Below are 20802 nucleotides of genomic sequence, written 5' to 3'. Positions count from 1 at the left end.
CACACTGAGTCACACTTAAGGCTTTGTTCTTACTTTAGCTCCAACCAACCTTCACTTCTTCCGTCAGATCTCCCCCTTCACCCCCGTGCCAGGGCAGCGTGTCAGTCAGCTCAGTGTAGCTAATCACAGGTCAGTCTATCTATACTGTAAAGTACAGTACATCTCTGTGACCCCGTGGTTCAACCCTGGTTCACATTACTCTGCCTGTAAGATGTGCTGTTTCATTTATCACTATAATGATAGGTTAGGGGAGTAGAAGAGGTCATAATAGCATGGGGTAAACTATAACCCTTGTGTACACTAACACGCTGAGCATTGCTGACAAGTCAGAGTGAGCCCTGAATTCGACTGCAGCTTGGCTACTCCTGTTCTGGGCCTCTTGTATTCAGTTGGTTTTGCAGCTCATTATATTTTGAAGATCATTATGTGCACATTTGTTTCTCTGCTCCCTCTCATTCTGACGACAAACTGTTTCCTTGACACAAGTCCTTCTTGCGAGTGACCAATGTAATGTGTTTAGGCTATGTTGGGTCCATAATGTCCTGTGAGTGGGTGTTTAAAGCCCTGGGGGCCAGGTCACTGGGTGTCCTGGGACCCTTGTCCTGGTAGAGAGAGGGAGGGCTGGAGGGTAAGAAGCTCTGTTAGCAGGGGCCATAAATAACCTGTTTATGAACTAGGGCCGGCTCCATCTAAGACATTTTGAGACAAAAGATCACAGGACTAATGCAAACAATGAGTATGGTTACATAATGTGATTACTGTGAAAAGTCAGATGAATATAATAGTTCAAATTAAAATGTTTACATGCTTTGGAAGAAGAACGATTTCCTTAATAATCCTGTTTACATGGACACATCTGAAATCAGGCTACCTGATGGCACTCTGATCAATGCCGAAAATCACCAAGCAAACTAAACATTCTACCACAGCAACCATGTTATTTTTGGGACATATAAAGCTTGTATGTGAAAACTACTTCTAAGATGCATACATTCAGTTGTTCTGAACTCACTTCACTCACGCTAGAGGGAGGCTCGCCCGGCTGGCGCCAACACATGAGCAGATCAAATACACTGCTGGAACACCGATTAAGGTGTTTATATGTCCTAATAATTAGAAAGACTGCCCTGAAAACCAGGTGTTTTAATCGGCGTAAGTTTACTTTGATTTTGAACTTATGCCGATTAAGATAAGCAGAGTAAGGTGTTTACATGACTATTGCATAATCTGCCTACTGGCATAATCAGTTTAATATCAAATTATTACTGTGCATGTAAACGTACTCAGTGTGTGTGTGTGTGTGTGTGTGTGTGTGTGTGTGTGTGTGTGTGTGTGTGTGTGTGTGTGTGTGTGTGTGTGTGTGTGTGATGCACACCGTGAAAAACAAAACATATTGCAGACTTGTTGAGCAGAACAGCCATTCTTTCAGGAACTGTTGATTTCTCCATCTCAGAAAATCCCCAAAGGATCACCACATCGTATTATACTAGAAGAGGTGCAGAAAGACGGACAGGGTGAAGTCTCCGTGGAAAGACGGACAGGGTGAAGTCTCCGTGGAAAGACCGACAGGATGAAGTCTCCTGGGAAAGACGGACAGGATGAAGTCTCCTGGGAAAGACGGACAGGATGAAGTCTCCTGGGAAAGACGGACAGGATGAAGTCTCCTGGGAAAGACGGACAGGATGAAGTCTCCTGGGAAAGACGGACAGGATGAAGTCTCCTGGGAAAGACATACAGGATGAAGTCTCCTGAGAAAGACGGACAGGATGAAGTCTCCTGGGAAAGACGGACAGGATGAAGTCTCCGTGGAAAGACGGACAGGATGAAGTCTCCGTGGAAAGACGGACAGGATGAAGTCTCCTGGGAAAGACGGACAGGATGAAGTCTCCGTGGAAAGACGGACAGGATGAAGTCTCCGTGGAAAGACGGACAGGATGAAGTCTCCTGGGAAAGTCGGACAGGGTGAAGTCTCCTGGGAAAGACGGACAGGATGAAGTCTCCTGGGAAAGACGGACAGGGTGAAGTCTCCTGGGAAAGACCGACAGGATGAAGTCTCCTGGGAAAGACGGACAGGGTGAAGTCTCCGTGGAAAGACGGACAGGATGAAGTCTTCTGGGAAAGACCGACAGGATGAAGTCTATGTGGAAAGACCGACAGGATGAAGTCTCCGTGGAAAGACGGACAGGGTGAAGTCTCCATGGAAAGACCGACAGGATGAAGTCTCCGTGGAAAGACGGACAGGATGAAGTCTCCGTGGAAAGACCGACTGGATGAAGTCTCCGTGGAAAGACGGACAGGATGAAGTCTCCTGGGAAAGACGGACAGGATGAAGTCTCCATGGAAAGACGGACAGGATGAAGTCTTGCTTCTCTCATTCCTTTACTTTTCTTTTCCTTCTGAGACGCAGTGATAAAGCTAAAGGTCAAAGTCTATGCCGTGTAACAGGCCTTGCCAGGGTGTGGGCAGATAACTGGGCAGTACCAGAACTGCCATCCTGTGTGACCGATATAGGCTACCCTTTCACAGAGAGCTGGGGTATTGAAAAAAAGGCCTCCTTTCAGACAGAGCAAACACATCTTTCTGTTTTCATGTGGAATTTGTTAACTTGTGAATTTTGCATTTGCATATTGCTAGTGCTGTGAACACACTTCATAGCACATATATACTTGCTATTCAATAGGGAGATTTGCATTCACCTGTCTGGTTATTTCTGTAAGTGAATATAACGAAAAGGAAGCAAGGATACAAGGGAAGGTAGGTCAAGGGAAGGAAGGTCAAGGGGAGGAAGGTCCTTCAGACAATTGAGATGCATCTCTGTGAGGAATTGTTGCAAGGAAACACTATAGACCAGGTATATTTTCTACGAATATTGAACAGTCCAAGTACATGACATCCTTGAGAAATGTAGGAGATTAATGTTGAAAGTTACACTTACACTGTGTAAGCAATAGGGAAAGGAGAACAGAAGCCATGGATTTGACGGAAGGCAACCTAGTGGTTAGAGCGTTGGGCCAGTAACCGAAAGGTTGCTGGATCGAATCCCCGAGCTGACAAGGTAAAAGTCTGTTGTTCTGCCCCTGAACAAGGCAGTTAACCCACTGTTCCCTGGTAGGCCGTCATTGTATGAAATAATTTGTTCTTAACTGACTGGCCTAGTTAAATAAAGGTTACATTTCAGAATACAAAAAACAAAAAAGAACTAAGCTAATGGATACCACACACATTTGTAAATGTTTGTAAAAATATCCTATTAGATACATGGCCTTGATATGCATACTCCATTCACATACAAAATTACTTATACATACCATACATTCCCCAATTTGTAGACACACACAGTTATGACCCCAGCCTTATTACCCCAACCCGCTATGTCCAAATTTACAAACACATCTTCGACACTCAGAATATACCTCCCCACTTTGTAGTTTAACACACAACTGCCATACACACACATCCTTAAGAAATATATCCTTAAAGAAAACATGTTCCATGTGCTCTCTCAATACAGGCATAACAGCCAACATACTGTATATGTACACCCATCCGCCATACAGTGCCCATATGCCCATCACACAGACACACTTCCATTATTCCCCTGTCTTATACATCCGACACAGATAAATCCCAGCGGTAGCGTGCGGAGCACAGCTTAGGACAATACGCCAGGGCTCAGTTTTATTGGAGAGAATGAAATGCATAGAAATATAATGAATAGAACAGGAGTCCCAAACAAGTGAAAACATTTTTGCCTGTTCTATTCGTTGTATTTATATGCAACCTATCCGATAGGCGAAATACAGGTAGATAACTTTTGAAAAACTGGGCTCAGGCTTTTCTTTACCAGCTTCTCCTGTCCACACACTGTGTGTGTGTGTGTGTGTGTGTGTGTGTGTATGTATGTGTGTGTGTGTGTGTGTGTGTGTGTGTGTGTATGTATGTATGTATGTATGTATGTATATATTAATATATATATATATATATATATATATATAGACCTAGTCCAGACAGTCAGTGCCCAGAACAGAAGGTCAGCAGCAGGGAGGGGAGGTGGAATGTAGGACTGGAGAACAAAGGGATAATGAGTGAAAATGGAAACACATAGTGGGCATAGAGAGGAACAAGGCATTCCTTATGGGAGCACCCAACTCCCAAGTGAATGTCCTGAAGTCACCCTGGTTACACTGGGAGCATCCAACTCCCAAGTGAATGTCCTGAAGTCACCCTGGTTACACTGGGAGCATCCAACTCCCAAGTGAATGTCCTGAAGTCGCCCTGGTTACACTGGGAGCATCCAACTCCCAAGTGAATGTCCTGAAGTCACCCTGGTTACACTGGGAGCATCCAACTCCCAAGTGAATGTCCTGAAGTCACCCTGGTTACACTGGGAGCATCCAACTCCCAAGTGAATGTCCTGAAGTCACCCTGGTTACACTGGGAGCATCCAACTCCCAAGTGAATGTCCTGAAGTCACCCTGGTTACGCTGGGAGCATCCAACTCCCAAGTGAATGTCCTGAAGTCACCCTGGTCACACTGGGAGCATCCAACTCCCAAGTGAATGTCCTGAAGTCACCCTGATTACACTGGGAGCATCCAACTCCCAAGTGAATGTCCTGAAGTCGCCCTGGTTACACTGGGAGCATCCAACTCCCAAGTGAATGTCCTGAAGTCACCCTGGTTACACTGGGAGCATCCAACTCCCAAGTGAATGTCCTGAAGTCACCCTGGTTACACTGGGAGCATCCAACTCCCAAGTGAATGTCCTGAAGTCACCCTGGTCACACTGGGAGCATCCAACTCCCAAGTGAATGTCCTGAAGTCACCCTGGTCACACTGGGAGCATCCAACTCCCAAGTGAATGTCCTGAAGTCACCCTGGTTACACTGGGAGCATCCAACTCCCAAGTGAATGTCCTGAAGTCACCCTGGTTACACTGGGAGCATCCAACTCCCAAGTGAATGTCCTGAAGTCACCCTGGTTACACTGGGAGCAGGGACACAATGAACTCATTCAAAAAGGCAAAGTCTACTTGATAATCTAGACATCCTTTGGTTTTCCAAAAAGTTAAGCAATTTCATCCATACTGTGATATAAGAAACTTTAAGGAAAATGACCCTGTTGCAGAGTACGCAAGGTGAAACCCCATTAATTGCTTAATATACAGTACACATTACAACAGACAGGATTTAGTAGAGAGTATATATTACTACAACAGACATGATTTAGTAGAGAGTACACATTATTACAACAGACAGGACTGAATAGACAGTATATATTATTACAACAGACAGGACTGAATAGACAGTATCAAATCAAATAAAATAAAATTTTATTTGTCACATACACATGGTTAGCAGATGTTAATGCGAGTGTAGCGAAATGCTTGTGCTTCTAGTTCCGACAATGCAGTAATAACAAGTAATCTAACTAACAATTCCAAAACTACTGTCTTGTACACAGTGTAAGGGGATAAAGAATATGTACATAAGGATATATGAATGAGTGATGGTACAGAGCAGCATAGGCAAGATACAGTAGATGGTATCGAGTACAGTATATACATATGAGATGAGTATGTAAACAAAGTGGCATAGTTAAAGTGGCTAGTGATACATGTATTACATAAGAATACAGTCGATGATATAGAGTACAGTATATACGTATGCATATGAGATGAATAATGTAGGGTAAGTAACATTATATAAGGTAGCATTGTTTAAAGTGGCTAGTGATATATTTACATCATTTCCCAAGTGGGAAATATTATTACAACAGACAGGACTTAATAGACAGTATATATTATTACAACAGACAAGACTGAATAGACAGTATATATTATTACAACAGACAGGACTTAATAGACAGTATATATTATTACAACAGACAGGACTTAATAGACAGTACATATTATTACAACAGACAGGACTTAATAGACAGTATATATTATTACAACAGACAGGACTTAGTAGACAGTACACATTACAACAGACAGGATTTAGTAGAGAGTATATATTACTACAACAGACATGATTTAGTAGAGAGTACACATTATTACAACAGACAGGACTGAATAGACAGTATATATTATTACAACAGACAGGACTTAATAGACAGTATATATTATTACAACAGACAGGACTTAATAGACAGTATATATTATTACAACAGACATGATTTAGTAGAGAGTACACATTATTACAACAGACAGGACTGAATAGACAGTATATATTATTACAACAGACAGGACTTAATAGACAGTATATATTATTACAACAGACAGGACTTAGTAGACAGTATATATTATTACAACAGACAGGACTTAGTAGACAGTACACATTATTACAACAGACAGGACTACTACTGGAGCCCACGCAACCATTAATCATAGCCATATACCCCTTTCCTAGCTCAAAATGGCATGTATCTCTGGAAAACAATGATGTGTGTGTGTGTGTGTGTGTGTGTGTGTGTGTGTGTGTGCATACGTGTGTGTGTGTGATTGTATAGCACTGTGTGTGTGTTTTGGGGTGGGAGGGGGTCTTTATTATGGGAAGCGTGGGCAACTAGCGGAAAGCTTGCCCTGTCAGCAGCAGATCCACCTTGCAGAGGCTGTGGGGAAGATAATGAGACGGAAGTGAGAGGCGGCAATGTCCTGATAAAGACTGATAATTTGAGGCTTTCTAAACAGTTTAGTGTGTGCCATGGAACACGGTGACACTATTGGGTCACATTTCTGATTGTACCAGAAAGACTCCAGCAAGATTGTGGGAGAAATCTGCATGTCAAAATGACTGCAGTTCTTTAACAAATATCTGTAAGTGCAACTTGTGCAAACAGACAAAAAGATGAATGATGGACACCCAGACAGACCACATGGATTAGTCCTAAATTGTATCCTCCATTGTGGTCTGGAGAATCTTCATTTTCAGCTTTCTTCCAATTGTCATACAGAACTGGCCGTCTCAATTTCTTTGTAATTTGCAACCAAATACACAATTTGAGTTGTATTAATTGTCCTACTTTTCAGTCACTCTGCTCCCTGTCTGCTTTTGTTGGTTTAGCAATTTATCCAAACACAAATTAGCGTCATTGCACCACTACACAAAACTGTGAAAATGAAAGCACAAAACGGGACAACATTATTTCTTGGAGAGGATACTATTGTATCCGAGAGGGGTCTGGATTAGGACTGAAATGATTCTGGATTTCACCACTACTTGTTCTGCCCATCACTGAACATGTTCTTAGTAAGACATTATCTGCAGTTCTTTAAGTAAAACAGACATCTAGACATTTTCCTTGCAGTGTTACCTGTATCAGAGCTTGTCTGTTTCGGTTGGCAAGCTCAACAGTCAAGTCGCCCTGCGTATCTATCAATGCATTCTGCCTAACAAAAGCCACAGCACCCTAGACAAGGGCACCACTATATGACTGTTTGCCAACAATGTGGTATTCACAGACGTGTTTGGTTTTGGGCTGGGTGGGGACAATTCATTTTGATTTCAATCACACTGTTTTCTTTAGTTTCCTTCGCTGTTCTTCCTCTTTTCTGCCACAGAAGCAGGCGTTGGAGCAGCTCCACGCCCAGTAGAGACAGCTAGATGAGACAGTGGTATTATTGGTATAGAATGGGTTGGACATGATATGGACCTTTAGACACCCTACAGTAGTACAATAGCATGGATACTGGAAACACAGTGAGAAAGGCCCTGTATATTCTAGTCATAATATGGATAAGTACAATATTTAATGTGAGTTAATGTAGCACAAAGAAAAGGACAGGGAACTTTCCTAGTCCATAGAAATCCAATAGGAAGCATCATAATCCGCAAAAACATTATGTTTGTCCTCTCTCTCAGACCAAAGGTTGAGAGAATGCCAAGAGCGTGCAAAGCTGTCATCAAGGCAAAGGGTGGCTACTTTGAAGAATCTCAAATATAAAATATATTTTGATTTGTTTAACACTTTCTTGATTACTACATGATTCCACATGTGTTATTTCATAGTTTTGATGTCTTCACTATTATTCTACAATGTAGAAAATGGTCAAAATAAAGAAAAACCCTTGAATGAGTAGGTGTGTCCAAACTTTTGACTGGTACTGTATATATATAAAAAAGGATTTGTCTGACATGGTAAAGCAGTTATCCCCCAGCCTGTTAGTTCTCTAGAACCCCTGACAGATGATGTTGCTGACAATATCCTGATAGTATCCAACTTCACCTCAACACCGAACTAGCACATCTCAATTCGTTCAAGTAATACTTTCACAGAGGAGCATCAATGAATCAACTGAAGATCCAAACAAGAGAACCTGAACATGTGTCAAGTGCAGTGTACTGTAGGTATTCATCTAAATATATGGCTCTGGGCAAGTGAGCGGCTGCAAGAATGCCCTTGCCACAAGTCATGGGTCAAATCAAAATGTATTTGTCACGTGCGCCGAATACAACAGGTTACGGTCCTTAAATACTATTTTATCTTTTTTTTTTTACAGTTCTGTTAAACATAGTTTTTTTGTGACGAACTGCCACATCCTCTCTGTTCTCAAAAATAGTTGTATCATGATGAATTTGTATATTTTTCACCTTACAGTGAAATGCTTACTTACAGGCTCTAACCAATAGTGCAACAAAGGTATTTGGTGAACAATAGGTAAGTAAAGAAATAAAAGAAACAGTCTAAAGACAAACAAATAACAGCGGCGAGGCTGAATACAGTAGCGAGGCTATATACAGTAGCGAGAATATATACAGTAGCGAGGCTGAATATACAGTAGCGAGGCTATATACAGTAGCGGGGCTATATACAGTAGCGAGGCTATATACAGTAGCGAGGCTATATACAGTAGCGAGGCTATATACAGTAGCGAGGCTTATGTACAGTAGCGAGGCTATATACAGTAGCGAGGCTATATACTGTAGCGAGGCTATATACAGTAGCGAGGCTGTATACAGTAGCGAGGCTATATACAGTAGCGAGGCTATATACAGTAGCGAGGCTATATACAGTAGCGAGGCTGTATACAGTAGCGAGGCTATATACAGTAGCGAGGCTATAAGAGTAGCGAGGCTACATACAGACACCGGTTAGTCGGGCTGATTGAGGTAGCATGTACATGTAGATATGGTTAAAGTGACTATGCATATATGATAAACAGAGAGTATCAGCAGCAAAAAATGGAGTTTGGGCACACAATGCAGATAGTCAGGGTAGCCATTTGATTACCTGTTCAGGGGTCTTATGGCTTGGGGGTAAAAACTGTTGAAAAGCCTTTTTGTCCTAGACTTGGCATTCCGGTACCGCTTGCCATGCGGTAGTAGAGAGAACAGTCTATGATTGGGTTGGCTGGGGTCTTTGACAATTTTCAGGGCCTTCCTCTGACACCGCCTGGTGTAGAGGTCCTGGATGGCAGGCAGCTTAGCCCCAGTGATGAACTGGGCCGTACGCACAACCCTCTTAAGTGCCTTGCGGTCGGAGGCCAAGCAATTGCCGTACCAGGCAGTGATACAACCAATCAGGATGCTCTCGATATTGCAGCTGTAGAACCTTTTGAGGATCTCAGGACCCATGCCAAATCTTTTTTTTTAGGCTTTGTCATGCCCTCTTCACGACTGTCTTGGTGTGTTTGGACCATTCTAGTTTGTTGGTAATGTGGACACCAAGGAACTTGAAGCTTTCAATCTGCTCCACTACAGCACCGTCGAAGAGAATGGGGGCGTGTTCGGTCCTCCTTTTCCTGTTGTCCACAATCATCTCCGTAGTCTTGGTTACGTTGAGGGATAGGTTGTTATTCTGGCACCACCCGGCCATGTCTCTGACCTCCTCCCTATAGGCTGTCTCGTCATTGTCGGTGATCAGGACTACCACTGTTGTGTCGTCTGCAAATTGAATGATGGTGTTGGAGTCGTTCCTGGCCATGCAGTCGTGGGTGAACAGGAAGTACAGGAGGGAACTGAGCACGCACCTCTGGGGGGCTCCAGTGTTGAGGATCAGCGTGTTCCTACCTACCCTCACCAGCTGGGGGCGGCCCATCAGGAAGTCCAGGGTCCAATTGCAGAGGGAGATGTTTAGTTCCAAGATCCTTAGCTTAGTGATGAGCTTTGAGGGTACTATGGTGTTGAACGCTGAGCTGTAATCAATGAATAGCATTCTCACATAGGTGTTCCTTTAGTCCAGGTGTGAAAGGGCAGTGTGGAGTGCAATAGAGATTGCATCATCTGTGAATCTGTTTGGGCGGTATGCAAATTGGAATGGGTCTAGGGTTCTGGGATAATGGTGTTAATGTGAGCCATTACCAGCCTTTCAAAGCACTTCATGGCTACGGATGTGAGTGCTACGGGTCTGTAGACATTTAGGCAGGTTGCCTTTGTGTTCTTGGGCATAGGGACTATGGTGATCTGCTTGAAACATGTTGGTATTACAGACTCAATCAGGGACATGTTGAAAATGTCAGTGAAGACACCTGCCAGTTGGTCAGCACAAGCCCGGAGCACACATCCTGGTAATCCGCCGTGTCACTGGGCAGCTCGCGGCTGTGCTTCCCTTTGTAGTCTGTAATAGTTTGCAAGCCCTGCCACATAAGACGAGCGTCAGAGCCGGTGTAGTATAGTTCAATCTTAGCCCTTTATTCACACTTTGCCTGTTTGATGGTTTGTCGCAGGTCATAGCAGGATTTCTTATAAGCTTCGGGGTTAGAATCGTGCACCTTGAAAGCTGCAGCTCTACCCTTTAGCTCAGTGCGAATGTTGCCTGTAATCCATGGTTTCTGGTTGGGGTGTGTACGTACAGTCACTATGGGGATGACGTCCTCGATGTACTTATTGATAAAGCCAGTGACTGATGTGGTGAACTCCTCAATGCCATCGGAAGAATCCCGGAACATGTTCCAGTCTGTGATAGCAAAACAGTCCTGTAGTTTAGCATCTGCTTCATCTGACGACTTTTTTATAGACCGAGTCACTGGTGAATCCTGCATTAATTGTTGCTTGTAAGCAGGAATCAGGAGGATAGAGTTGTGGTCGGATTTACCAAAGAGAGGGCGAAGGGGAGATTTGTTCGCGTCTCTGTGTGGAGTACATGTGATCTAGAATTTTTTCCACTCTTGTTGCACATTTAACATTTGGGAGAACTGATTTAAGTTTCCCTGCATAAAAGTATCTGGCCACTAGGAGCACCACCTCTGGGTGAATGGTTTCCTGTTTGCTTATTTCCTTATACAGCTGACTGAGTGCAGTCTTAGTGCCAGCATCTGTCTGTGGTGGTAAATACATAGCCACGAAAAGTATAACTGAAAACTCACTAGGCAAGTAGTGTGGCCTGCAATTTATCACAATATACTCTACTTCAGGAGAGAAAAATCTAGAGACTCCCTTGGATTTCGTGCAGCAGCTGTTGTTTACAAATATGCACAGACTGCCCTCCCTCGTCTTGCCGGTGCTGCGAATATCCCGCAAGCTGAATATCCATGTTGTCATTCAGCCACGATTCCGTGAAACATCGGATATTACAGTTTTTGATGACCAGTTGGTTGGATATTCGTGATTGTACCTTGTCTAATTTATTGTCCAATGATTGCACGTTGGCGAGTAATATTGACGGTAACAGCAGCTTTTCCACTCGTTTTCTGCGGATCCCCTCGAGGAATCCCACTCTGTGTCCTCTGTACCTGCATCTCTTCCTCTTGCAGATAACTGGGATGTTGGCCTTGTCGGGTGTTAGGAGAATGTCTTGTGCGTCCTGCTTGTTGAAGAAAAAATCTTCGTCTTATCCGAGGTGAGTGATCGCTGTCCTGATATCCAGAAGCTCTTTTTTTGCCGTAAGATAGTGGCAGAAACATTATGTACAAAATAAGTAACAAATAACGCGAAAACCCCCCCACATAATAGCACAATTGGTTGGGTGCCCGTAAAACTGCTGCCATTTCTTCCGGCGCCATCTTTCAATGGGTATGAGAGGGTATGAGAGAAGTGACTCAACACGCAAAACCTCAAAATATTGGAGAGCCTCCATAGGAAGCCTCTGGGAATTCCCTGGGACTGGATGCTCCTGGACCTGCCCTGTCCTCTGGGAATAAGAGGAGCAGTGACAGTCAGGGTGTTCCCCCCTCAGCTAGGCTAGCCAACAACATCAGCCTGTGGTCTGTGTGGAATGGTGACAACTCAGGCAGGCCTGTCATGAGGGAACGTAGTGTGGAGTGTGTGCCATATACTGAACATGGGGGTGCTATTTTCCCCCAGGCATGGCAGTTTGTGCGAATGGGGAAAAAAGCATACAGTGGCTAGTGCATTGTGTAGAAGGGTAAAGAGTGATTCATAACATAGGGAGGCTCTACAAGAGTATAGTCCAACATACCATAGTACACAGGGCTTCTTTACTGAAGCCCAACAAATCAATATGCATATGAACGCATTCACAGTATGTGTACCTATGCTTGAAATCAATGCAAGCAACGGGTGACAATGCTTAAGAAGGAGAGTAGGAAACTAAACAAAATACCTAAATCACTAATCAATGTGCTTCAGAAAAAGCACCTTCAGGAAACTACCCCAGAACTGGAACTGTCCTGTAGGTGTTTTTAAGCAGGAAGGGAATCCCAGACAAGGTATAGACAATTCCTTGGGCGGCAGGGTAGCCTAGTGGTTAGAGCATTGGACTAGTAAGCGAAAGGTTGCAAGTTCGAATCCCCGAGCTGACAAGGTACAGACAAGGTATCTGTCGTTCTGCCCCATAACAGGCAGTTAACCCACTGTTCCTAGGCCTTCATTGAAAATAAGAATTTGTTCTTAATTAACTGACTTGCCTAGTAAAATAAAAAATCCCAGACAAGGTCGTCCTAGGCTATACAGTATGCTACAAACCATGAGTCTGTTGAAATGAGGCCACCCACAAAGTTAGCGTCATTGCCACAGAAGTCCCAGCTGACTGAGCGTCAGTCATAGTCTTCTACCCTATGTGATAATCCACTGACATCTAAAATTCAACGAAGCATGTAGTTTGTCAGTATAATCTGCACTCATAAACTATATGACCAAAAGTATGTACCTGCTCATCAAAATCATGGGCATTAATATGGAGTTGGCCTTCTGGGAAGGCTTTCCACTAGATGTTGGAACATTGTTGCGGGGACTTACTTCCATTCAGCCACAAGAGCATTAGTGCGGTCGGGCAATGATGTTGGGTGATTAGGCCTGGCTTGCAATCGGCGTTCCAATTCATCCCATTAAGATTTCCCTTCACTGGAACTAAAGGGTAGCCTAAACCATGAAAAACAGCTCATCCTCCGCCAAACCTTACAGTTGGCACTATGCATTCGGGCAGCTAGTGTTCTCTTGGCATACGCCAACCTCAGATTCGTCCGTCGGACTGCCAGATGGTGAAGCGTGATTCACCACTCTTTACAGCTATCTGTCACTGTCAACTAGACCACACTACTGAGTACTGTTTACAGGCAATATAAAAAGTTACACATTTTACAGAGATAGTCCCCTATTCAGCAGAGACTGGGTGTGTGCGCCTATAGATTAATAGATTGTGTGATCAGTGTTCCTGATCCAAGATCAGAGTTTACGAGCATAGTGAATGTGATAGCAATAGCACCCAGGTCGTTTCTTTTGCAAACACTCCGACATTACATAGCTATATCATACAATCACTAGTGTGAAGGGACGCTGTGTTGACATAATGATTGGGCAAGCTGCTGTGGACATTCAAGCAAAAATGAGGAATATCAGCTGGTGCCACAATGCTACCTCAGACTCTGAAGCAACAGGTGTAGACTGTTAACCACCTGGCAAGAGACACTCTCTCTCTCCCTCTCCCTCTCCCTCTCTCACTCGGAAAAAACGTTAGTTAATATTTCCAACAGTGACTTAACTCCAGCAATATCAATATCAAGAGCATACTGTGTCATGAACTACCATAATAACAGTATTAAAAACATTGCTAATGCTAATACATTAGCAATGTTTGCTAATACACAATCTTCAAGTCGATTTAAAAGCTTGATCTTTTCCACCAGCAATGGTGAGGCTATAAAATGCACCGTTAGGAGTTTGATGTCAGAGTAACTCATCTAAAACACCTGCTTAAGAGCAGTTTAACAGCAAAACCTTATATTATATATAGTGTATCGTTACAACTTCTAGGGGTCATGTGCATCAGATATTAATGTCAGGTTAAGTTCAACATCTGTTTTGTACTCTTTCTTCTCCTTTCTTGTGCTCCCGAAGGAAACTTGCCTCATCTTAGTCACTTTTGTACCCTACAATTATCTTGCTAAGAAGACATGTTATACTTTCAACTTCTGTGTGTGTTGAAAAAGAAAGAGAGAGAGAAAAAAGAGCTAAGAAAAGAAGCAGGTGATAAGCCAGCTAAGTTGTTAAAGTTTAATGCAAACAGACCCCAGGAATCCTCAACAAAGGCCTACCACACACACACACACACACACACACACACACACACACACACACACACAGTTTGTATTAGTCCTCTGTAACTGACCTTTTGTCTCACATCGTCTTAGATGGAGCCGGCCCTAGTTCATAAACAGGTTATTTATGGCCCCTGCTAACAGAGCTTCTTACCCTCCAGCCCTCCCTCTATCTACCAGGACAGGGGTCCCAGGATGCCCAGTGACCTGGCCCCCAGGGCTTTAAACACCCACTCACAGGACAATATGGACCAAATCCTACCTTGAGATCTGTGCAAAGACTAAGAATGTTCTCACAAATCCCCCATTGATTTCTATGCATGATTTACACACAGGGACTAAGCCATTCTGTTCTGATAAGATGGGTAATAAATTGCCAGATTGTTATCTTGGTTTCTCCTCAAGTGGCCCTCAAGGGAACACAACCTTCTTTATCCTGGATTGTGGAGAAACAATACATCTTATCTTTAAACAGCCCCTTGTAAACCCTCTTAGTGACTTCCTGTGTATTTTTTGTGTGTGGCTAGTGACCTACGTCCTTGGGGCATCATGGGAAATGAAGTGTGTGGTCAAACAAATTGAGCCGCACATAAGAAAACCCTATGGGAAACCAGAAGACTAGAGGATCTTGCAATGAGAGCCATTAGGCCTAGTAACCGTTTACATTTGGGGACATGTTCACAGGCCCAGATTAAGACGACTTTCAAGTCCTTGACTAAAAAGAATGTTCGATGGAAACTCTCCATTGGTCCAGGAGTAGTACAGATGTAGGATCTTAATTTGGACCAGTTTGCTACAGCAGGAAAATAAATCTGCAGCAACAAGAAATGTGAATTATAAAAAAAATTACATTTTTGTAGGGGTGGATACATTTTTCGTAAGGTAAAATCAAGTCTGAAAATTCAAAGTGGAATTTACAAACTACAGAATACTTTTTAAACTTGAAATGAACTATATGTTTTAAATGTCCTGTATTGCAGGAAAGTTCTCCTGCAACAGTGTGATCAAATTCATATCCTACATCTGTATGAGTAAAAACAAGCAGTGGATTAGGCTACTATTCTACCTGGTATGTTAGCATAAACATTGGGATGTAGCCTGTATCTCCATCTGAAAGGGAAGGAGTCGTGTGGGGTGTCATGCTATAGTAGCCATGGCTGACACTTACCAAAACGCCTCTCTGGGTCTTCTTGTCATACGACAGACAACCATGGTCAGAGGAGAGGTGGAACAGGTACTCCTCCTTTTCTGCCACTCTTCCTCTTCCTCTTTTGCTTTCTCCTCCTCCGGTCAGTGCCTGATGAAGATCGCCACATATTTCTCCCTTTTCACTCCCAACTCTGTGGCTTTCCCAGTCATCTCCTCCTCTAGTACTGTAAGAGTACAAAGCAGGGGTTAAAACAAGAAGACACAACTTTAGTCCCCAAGGTTTCTTCTGGCATTGATCCTCACTTTTCAATCAGAGATTCTACTTAGCTACCTACATGTAGGTGTGTGGACTGGCCAGTCAATGATATTGATGCCAGTAAATAGGACTGGAGTTGTATAAAATTGCTGACGTGACTATACCGAAGTCTCACTGGAAGGACAATGCATACTTTAAATGCATGTATAAAGGAGGCTTAAAGATTAGGGGAAAATGTGCATTATGGGAAACAGCACCACTGTTTGCCCCAGCGCCTTTGCTATTGTTTTTGTTTTGTTGATAAAAACAATGTAGAGGGGCATTCGGCAGTGTGAAAATAATCTAAAAATCAGTACACTGCTGTCCTATCGCACGTGCTACGATATTTTCAGTATGTTCTTTGTTGTTGTAACATCCCAAACAGACGTGGCAGTCTCACCAATTAAGAATTCCAGCTTTAAGGAAAGCATGCAAGGAACCCAAGGAGAAGATCATTAACTGCTCTCCAAGGGGCCAGGGTGCCAATTAACACAGGTTCAAACACACACACACTCACACATGCACGTGCATATCTGTTACAAAGCCGTTACTGCCTGTCATCTCCCAGATGGACAGCCAGAGAAGAGAGTAGCTATGTTCCATGTGTACATGAAAGCAAACATAGCAGTGCTTTGTTGCCATTCCTAAATGATACAAAACAAATGGTGCACTAAGTAACTTCTTAGTTGAAAGACACAGTGTGGCATTCACTCGGACACCCCTCAACACACACACACACACACACTCTCGTGTACGCACGCACGCACGCACACACACACGCACACACACACACACAAAGACAGGCCTTGTAAGGCTTCATCAATGTAATACACCTGTAAGCTGCACCATATGAGTGAATATGGATGATGAAACAAGCCTGCTGCTGTCCCTCTGGCTAACAGACCTGCAGTCACAGTGCTATGAGTCGAGGTACATAGTTGGGCCAGGTGCCTACTTAAGAAGCCTTATGAAGAGAACCCCAAACACACCTGGTGACAACACAGTCTGGAGGATGGTGAAGGAGTCGGGCCTCTACCATGTGTGTGTGTGTCTGTGTGTATGTGTGTGTGTGTGTGTGCGCATCTACATACATGCTTGTGTAAGCCGCATCTAGCCCTTACCTTCTCCGATCCAGGACGAGCTGCCGTCACTGAGGGCGAGAGTGAAACCAGCACCCAGGTCTTCGGCCCAGTCAACCCGCAGGAAATAGGGGATGCTTGGCTCCAACACCACACTGATCTGACCACTCATGCCTCCCAAATACCGTCCCACTTCTAGCTCCAGACTTGCAGCGATAGAGACCCAAGGGACAGACTTTAGACAAGGACAATCTTCATCATGTACATAAAACACTCTTAAAAATGTTTTAAAAAGTTTTCTGTTACGTATTTGGAGTATTAACAGTGGTTGCATCAATGCCGGGCATTGTTTCATTGCTCATGGTTTACTGTGAATACGAGCCCCCATGTAAATTCACTCAGGGATTGGGCAGTGTCATACAGTGTGTTGCAACAAAGGGCCTTTTAGGAGGTTGTATATGTGTGTGTGTGTGTGTGACGTTAAAACCACAGGGGATATCCATGGGGTCTGGCATTGGGGTGTTGGCTCTCTAACCACCAACAAAGTGCAGAATAAAAGAAAAGAGCACAACATCCTGGTTGTTTAACAGCTAACTCAATTAGAATGTTGTGTATCAAAACATATAGGTTAGGCATAGACTGAATCACTTCAATCCCTGCAGGTTTTGCCAGACAAAGATTTTATCCTCAATCCCAAAAATGATAATCTGAGGATTACAAACCAATCTCAGATTCCCCTACCTGCAACATTTCTTCAAATCTCCCAATACAGAAACCATTGATGAATTAGAAATGCATTGGAAAATGTGTTTTCCTCGACAAAGCCAGGGAAACTTTTACTTGATTACGAATGTCCATGCCAAAAAGCATACAGCTTCCAGGTGAAGTGAGAGGTGAGTTGGACTATTGCCTGCCAAAGTATAGGGCTGAGTGAAAAGAACAGCTTCATTGGCAGTTGGCCATTTGGACACGTTTGAAGAAATGAAAAGGAGCCCATTCGGAGAGGGAGCCAAAAGTTATGTGTACACACATTTTTTTTCTCCCTAAAGAAGTCCAAGGAGCAGGTCAAGGTGATTCAAAATCAGTGGTACAGCTGAGACCTGTCCTCTCTCACACACACACAGACACACACACAGCAGATTAAAGTTGACCCTTTGTGCTCTGAGGAGGGTTTGGTTAGGCAGGATGGAGGGGGTAAAGGATAAGGAGAGAAGGGGGGTAGGGTCAACTTTAACCTCATAAAGAGAGCCCAGCTTCTCATTAGTTACTGTAACATCTGTCTGAAGGGACGATGACCCTGCAGTAATGACAGAAGGACACTCCAATTAAATAAACACTGTGCTGACTCTCAGGAATGGAGCATTGCCCATAGAGCTTCAAAGCCAATGATGGAATTCTGGCCATGTCATCCTCATATCCCTTACACACAATCATCCCTGTATCCCTAAATCATGACACAAACTCCCTCCCTTTCACCTCCAGCCCCTCACTCCTCTATTCTCCTCTCACTAACTCTGTAATTCTTTGTTCACTCCTCCCCTCTTTCCCAATGTTATGTTCTGTCCTTTCTGTTCTGAAGCACGTTTGACAGGGCCTCAAATCTCAATGGTGCAGTACCCTACTGTAGGGGTCATCAAAAGTTACCGCAGCCACAAAGTAAACCCTGCCTATATCTTCAATTTCTCATCTTAAAATTGTATTTTAAACCTAACACTAACCTTAACCCCACTCCTAACCGTATGCCTAACACAAACCTTAAATTAAGACCAAAAAGCTAATTGTTTAAAAACTATTCTAATAAATGCAACAGTCGGAAGATCGACAAAGATACTCCAAACTTTTTAATCCGTGTATAAAATGTATTGTCAAATTTTACATTTTATTCTTAGAATGAAATCATATATACATTTTCTTATTGTATCAGGTATATTTTTGAAATATATTTAGTGTAAAAAAAAAATGATTATATGTTCCTCATTTCCATAAATACACAGGGTACTGTATATTTACATATATGAACACATTAACAAAAAAGGGTTTGAACAGGGCTGCAACCAGCACTCACCTGAACAGCCTAGACTGCCTCAATTACTTACTCAACAAGTGTGAATAGCAGGATACCCTCAGAATAAAAATCAACACACTTGGATCACACTAGATTACACCTGTCTAAACATCAAATCGTATTGGTCAAATACACATATTTAGCAGATTTTTTTTTAAATAACGGGGAGCCCGTTATTGCGAGTGTCGCTAAATGTTTTCCATTGTTTGCAAGTTTATACATAACAATCAATATTATCATTTTCGGGAGGAGCTTTCATTTCAGCGCATCTAATTTGTAAAAATTTGAACCAATTTCTAAGAATGATTATAAAAACTTTACCTTGTCTATTAAGACAAAAAACAGGGGGTAAATGAAAAAAAGGGTGGAAATACATGTTGTGAATGAAATATTTTGCCATGATGAAATCTTGGAAATAAAAACAATGAAATATTTTTTGGGGTTAAATCCAAACAAGCACTTGTTCTTTTTAGTAAATCACTGTAACTTGATTCCTGAATAGACCACACTGTGTGTTTTTTGTTTTATTATTTGTATTTATTTTGGGTTTTTACACGTTTGCGCAGTCTGTTCATTGAAAGAGATGGCAATTCTATATGTAAAATACGACTGTAATATTTCTTTAATGTATATACACTGCTCAAAAAAATAACGGGAACACTTAAACAACACAAAATGAGAAAAAACATTGTAGAATTTTTAATGGATTTATTTGCAAATTATGGTTTATCTCAATACTTTGTTATATACCCTTTGTTGGCAATGACAGAGGTCAAACGTTTTCTGTAAGTCTTCACAAGGTTTTCACACACTGTTGCTGGTATTTTGGCCCATTCCTCCATGCAGATCTCCTCTAGAGCAGTGATGTTTTGGGGCTGTTGCTGGGCAACACAGACTTTCAACTCCCTCCAAAGATTTTCTATGGGGTTGAGATCTGGAGACTGGCTAGGCCACTCCAGGACCTTGAAATGCTTCTTACGAAGCCACTCCTTCATTGCCCGGGCGGTGTGTTTGGGATCATTGTCATGCTGAAAGACCCAGCCACGTTTCATCTTCAATGCCCTTGCTGATGGAGGGAGGTTTTCACTCAAAATCTCACGATACATGGCCCCATTTTTTCTTTCCTTTACACGGATCAGTTGTCCTGGTCCCTTTGCAGAAAAACAGCCCCAAAGCATGATGTTTACACGCCCATGCTTCACAGTAGGTATGGTGTTCTTTGGATGCAACTCAGCATTATTTGTCCTCCACACACGACGAGTTGAGTTTTTACCAAAAAGTTATATTTTGGTTTCATCTGACCATATGACATTCCCAATCTTCTTCTGGATCATCCAAATGCTCTCTAGCAAACTTCAGACGGGCCTGGACATGTACTGGCTTAAGCAGGGGGACACGTTTGGCACTGCAGGATTTGAGTCCCTGGCGGCGTAGTGTGTTACTGATGGAAGGCTTTGTTACTTTGGTCATAGCTCTCTGCAGGTCATTCACTAGGTCCCCCCGTGTGGTTCTGGGATTTTTGCTCACCGTTCTTGTGATAATTTTGACCCCACGGGGTGAGATCTTGCATGGAGCCCCAGATCGAGGGAGATTATCAGTGGTCTTGTATGTCTTCCATTTCCTAATAATTGCTCCCACAGTTGATTTCTTCAAACCAAGCTGCTTACCTATTGCAGATTCAGTCTTCCCAGCCTGGTGCAGGTCTAAAATGTTGTTTCTGGTGTCCTTTGACAGCTCTTTGGTCTTGGCCATAGTGGAGTTTGGAGTGTGACTGTTTGAGGT

General features: G+C 43.0%; 1 pseudogene across 1 annotated transcript in view; it reads right to left on the bottom strand.

Annotated features, from left to right (window-relative positions):
* LOC110525103 (DNA repair protein XRCC4-like) overlaps nt 1–17441 on the bottom strand; it is a 48988-nt pseudogene extending 31547 nt beyond the window's left edge. The window contains exons 1-2 of the transcript XR_016496931.1: nt 16998–17441; nt 15601–15805 (exon numbers count right to left, since the gene is read on the bottom strand). The product of XR_016496931.1 is annotated as a DNA repair protein XRCC4-like (transcript). The remainder of the gene's footprint in view (nt 1–15600; nt 15806–16997) is intronic.
* Between the last annotated feature and the right edge of the window lie 3361 nt (nt 17442–20802).

The sequence above is a fragment of the Oncorhynchus mykiss genome, chromosome 6 (genome assembly GCF_057628025.1).
Source record: "Oncorhynchus mykiss isolate SJ-2025 chromosome 6, ASM5762802v1, whole genome shotgun sequence".
Lineage (NCBI taxonomy): Eukaryota > Metazoa > Chordata > Actinopteri > Salmoniformes > Salmonidae > Oncorhynchus > Oncorhynchus mykiss.
The sequence above is the reverse complement of the archived record's forward strand: the minus strand, read 5'-3'. Positions and strand labels throughout refer to the sequence as shown.